Below are 4,981 nucleotides of genomic sequence, written 5' to 3'. Positions count from 1 at the left end.
CACGTGTGGAGGTCTGTGTTGGGGTGATATGCATTGTATATTTGGGTATGAACTGCAACTATTTTTTAGAGGTGGAAGGATGTGAGGAGGGAATCCTGTTTGCCGGCGTCGGTGTGATTGCTTAATGTATTATATGTGCATGCGGGTATATGTTAATGTTTTTAATGTGTTGCGTTACTAGTTATTGTTGGGAATTCGTTTTATTTAATGTTGGAAGCTGTGTGGGTTACAGAATGCAAGATAAAACTCAAATTTGGGAGGAACAAGCGAGTTATGAAATTGGTGTTTTGTGTCAGAGCTGCATTGTGATGTATGTTATTTGTTGTGCTTGTGAATCTTATTTTAGATGTAGAGGGGATACTCAAGCATTTCTGTGAAAGTACTTTGAAGTGTGTAGTTTATAGGAATACATGATGTTCGCAAACCATTACGAATGCGATGATGGCGCCTAGACTTCGGTTTAAGATGTCTGTAACTTATTTATTAAACACAGCAACGTCTGCACTTCACTGAAATTTTGCAAATATCTTACTAGTACTGCAATTTTGTATAAATTCTTCCATCATGATATATGGGTGATCACTGATTAGAAAACGCAATCAACGCCGAAATCATGGGCCGAGCATCATATTCGGATCATTCGCGGTAATGGCGGTCACCCTGTTCGTCACTAGTTTGTATGGGTGTATAGAATAAGCCTGACGTCAGAGCTAAATAGGGAAGTTCTGTCTCGGTATCGAAAGGTTATAAAACGTAAGAAAAGTACCTTGAGGGACACTAGGGGAGAAGGGGTCGGGGTCTGAGGGAAAGTCGTCAAGGTGAACGCGTTGGGTCCAAAAATCTCTCCAGTAAGTCCTTAGTGCTGTAATCTAAACATGGGGGACTATGCCAAAAGATACCATCATCCTATTTAACGTCTCAGCTGTGCCTCGCTATGTCGTGAATGGGGACAGTGGGTTGTGCTTTAGATGATCTCTTTATGTCGAAATAAGGATGTGTTTTGTACTAGTGAGGATGTACCTACTGCATACTGCAAATGCTGAACATTATCATCATTAAAACAACGAAATTAATGAAACGCTTGCGACTTTATCAAACAAGACAAAGACAAACTCACAAATAAGCACTTCACCTTTTTTTTATCTTTGTTCTTACCACAGATGGGCATAAGGGGGTTGGGGGCTACACATAGAAAATAAATTACACAAAAATAACATAATCTCCATGATAAGTGAAGCTGTCGTAACCAGTGATCTGCGTCGTGACCAATAATTTCTGCGTCCGAGGAGGACACTAGTAAATCTCACACAAAAAACGGAACACGAATCACCGGCCTCACTTAACTCACATCGTAGCACTTAACTCACTCAGCATGGAAGTGTACATAACCCTTGGCTCTTTTGTTCAGGCTCATTATTCGTGACACTCCGCAGGACTCTTGATTTTGCTCTCCAAAAGGCCACGTTCATTTCATTCCAGTTCAGAGATTTGCCGTGTAGCTCGAGAAGCGTCCCCGTAAAAGTGAACATCAATATACACATACTTAACAATACCTAACACTTGCCATAGTCACGCCATATACCTTGCCTTCCTTCCTCACCCTCGTCTCTGTTTTACGTTGGATAAAGAATGAGATCTTGAGGCGACGCGGGAAAAACAAAACAAAAAAAGACATTTGTTAAGCTGTAATTTGAAGTTAGACTTTTGCTCCTGACAGTATATGTCATGTCCACTGTGGTTTTAGTTTTGTAATTATGTTTACACATAGATAGTTCCACGTGTGCTTAGTTACCAAAGAATCAATTACTAGTGTTACCAAGCTCACCTGTTTACCATCTGTACTGTTATCACTTATTACTGTTAGTGTTGCGAATATGATATTTACCACAGTGTTAAAAATAACAATAATATTAATAATAATATAAACATAACAGCTTCAGTATTTTTTCAAAGAAAGAGAAAATCTGGTGGAGTCGTGTGACTTACTAACTGACTTCTTGGCAATTGCGCATTAATTGAGGCATCCATTTGCCAACAAAATTCACAAAAGTACAGTTGACATGACAGGAATAAGAGGAAGTGCTAGCATAGGGATAGTAAACTGGGATTCACTGGTTTGTTATGGCTGGCGTGGTTGAGAGGGAAAGTGTGCCATGAATCCTTCCCTTCCGTGTCTGTGACGCTGTGAGTCTCTGAGAGTCGTCGAGCTCAAGGGTAATGTTGGGTATCTGTGTTATCAATACTGTGTTCGAGAGTAGGATGTGACCAGAACCTATCACTGAGCAAGGCCAGGAAGCCACATCAAATACACAGCTACACGAGGGCACTGTTAATTAATCCAGTGTATTCTAGTGTGACAGAACCAATACAGTTCCCCATGGGTGGCATGCTGGGTAATTGTATAAGATAGTGTTATTGAGACAAAGCTGCGGTTTCATTGATTGGTTTCCGATAGATTTCGTCCGTCCGTCTACTCATTTCGCTCGGTTTTCACCCACTAGATCGAACCCACGGGCGTCCCTTCGTCCTCAGATTCGAAATCATGTCACTGAGAACTAAAAATATTATGAATGTATATGATTTGAAAAAAAAAAAAAATTTTTTACTAAATTATCTGATTCATTTAATATCTGTAGCTATATCTATTGGTGTTTATGAATATATTTTGATTTACTGATTTTTAAGCATAAAGAAACGTGGACGAAGCTCCTTACAAAAACAATAAAATTACTCTCAGGCTATTGAGAACTGATCCGTCTATTGCACAATTAATTTTGGTCCGGTAATTACAGTTGATTTAGCCGCTAGTTTACATCGTAACAATTATAACCAATATGGACGGTTAGACTGGCTCCTATAATAAAATCTCTATGAATTGAAGCGAAATCTATCGGCAGTGTAACCGCGTTTTACTGTGGACGGTTAAGCGTTTGAAACAATGGCGTTTAGTGTCTTGCCTTCTGTGTATTAAGAAACAACACGTTCATAAGAAATCAGATATTTTTAAATATATACAGGTCATTTCACGTCATTTCGAAGGGCTAAAGCATGCATACATACGTGTGTATAACTATATACATGTGTGTATGTGTGTGTGTGTGTGTGTGTGTGTGTGTGTGTGTGTGTGTGTGTGTTGCTGGGTGAGAGGAAGGCCCGGAAGGAAGGTGCAGCTGCTGCGAGGTACCCACAAGGTCGCATCCTTCCCAAGGCGCTTTTCTCTTGGTGGGTCGAATATTTACCTTAAGACGAAGGGATTTTGAGACACGCACACACGCTCGCACACACACACACACACACACACACACACACACACACATACACATAAGAGAAGAAAAATATATACACGCACAATTATACACATGTATTTTTCTTTCATATATATGCATACATATATATATATATTTATATATATACATATATATACACACATATATATGTATGTATGTATGTATTTCACCCCGAAACTACAGCTATGTTACGTTCCAAATGTGAGAAGATGAAAGTTTTGTATTATATACACTTTTACATAATTTTCCTTCTACTATCATCCACATTATATCACTGGTTTGACATGTATCGTTATTTGCGCACACGAGAGCATTCTACGTACCCACAAGTCATTGTATACAAACTATGCTGATTACACATTTGCAGTCATATTCAAATACAGCAAGTTTTCGTAAACGCACAGTCTAACTTAGATGAATCCTTACCAAAATTGGAAATGCATTATTCATTATGCAAGTATTTAAATAACTATATATTTTTTTCCTATTTATAGTAAAGTCTTGACGATTAACTACAATTTGGAGACTATTTTAACACTGGAAACAGAATTAAGTATTACAGAAAGTATTAAATCACACACACACTGTCTCTCTCTCTCTCTCTCTCTCTCTCTCTCTCTCTCTCTCCCTCTCTCCCTCTCCCTCTTTCTAAGAATCAAGCAGCAGAAAGTATTCGACTATATATGCACACGCAGAGGCAGAAGTCCACTTACCGCAGCCGTGCAAGGTGTTCTGTCCCGTGATAAAGGTCCCTGCTTTAACCTAAGCAACCTTGGGGTAGTTTGCAACACGCGTTTTTTTCTCTCTCAAGGTACGAAGAAATTAATAAGAGAGAGAGAAAAAATATCACGTCTGCTCAACACTGTATGTATCATTTTCGAATAGGAGAACTGGAAAGTCACAAAGAATGATAGGTTAATATAATTTGCATGAGAGGCATCTTCGAGACTGAAGAAAAAAAAGGATAGCTGTAGCTGACCACTTGGCAACCTAAGCTCTGACACTGGCACATATATGCAGACTTGCATGGTGATGATACCTGGAGGAGGAAATAAAGTAAAAGCACACATACACTCAAATGTAGTGTATGTACACATATGTATGTGTGCGTATATATATATATATATATATATATACACATATATATACATGATATATGCATATATATATATACATACATATATATATATACACACACACACACACACATATATATATATATATATATATATATATATATATATATATATATATATATATAGGCATATATATATGTATATATGAACACAAAAAGATGAAAAGGAAACATCCACAATAAGAAATGAAACAAAATCGTCACGTTTCGAACTCTTCACACACACACTATTTATGTATATATATATATATATATATATATATATATATATATATATATAATATATACATATATACATATATATATATGCATATATACATATATATACACACACATTTACAGTGTGTGTGTGTGTGTGTGCGTGTGTGTATACATGTATGAATATATATATATATATATATATATATATATATATATACATATATACATGTATTATATTTGCATATATACATGTATATATGTATAAATACATATATTTATATATCTATACACACACACACATACATGTATACATCTATATATATGTATATATATATATATATATATATATATATATATA

At 36.4% G+C, this 4,981-nt stretch overlaps 1 protein-coding gene across 1 annotated transcript in view; it reads right to left on the bottom strand.

Annotated features, from left to right (window-relative positions):
• Positions 1–4,015, bottom strand: part of LOC125043821 — a 12,485-nt gene extending 8,470 nt beyond the window's left edge. The window contains exon 1 of the mRNA XM_047640142.1: positions 4,001–4,015. The gene's annotated coding sequence lies outside the window, so the exon portion shown is untranslated. The remainder of the gene's footprint in view (positions 1–4,000) is intronic.
• Positions 4,016–4,981: the final 966 nt, after the last annotated feature.

This window comes from Penaeus chinensis, chromosome 34, assembly GCF_019202785.1.
Source record: "Penaeus chinensis breed Huanghai No. 1 chromosome 34, ASM1920278v2, whole genome shotgun sequence".
In the NCBI taxonomy this organism is placed as follows: domain Eukaryota; kingdom Metazoa; phylum Arthropoda; class Malacostraca; order Decapoda; family Penaeidae; genus Penaeus; species Penaeus chinensis.
Note: the sequence above shows the minus strand (reverse complement) of the source record. Positions and strands in the feature narration are given on the sequence as shown.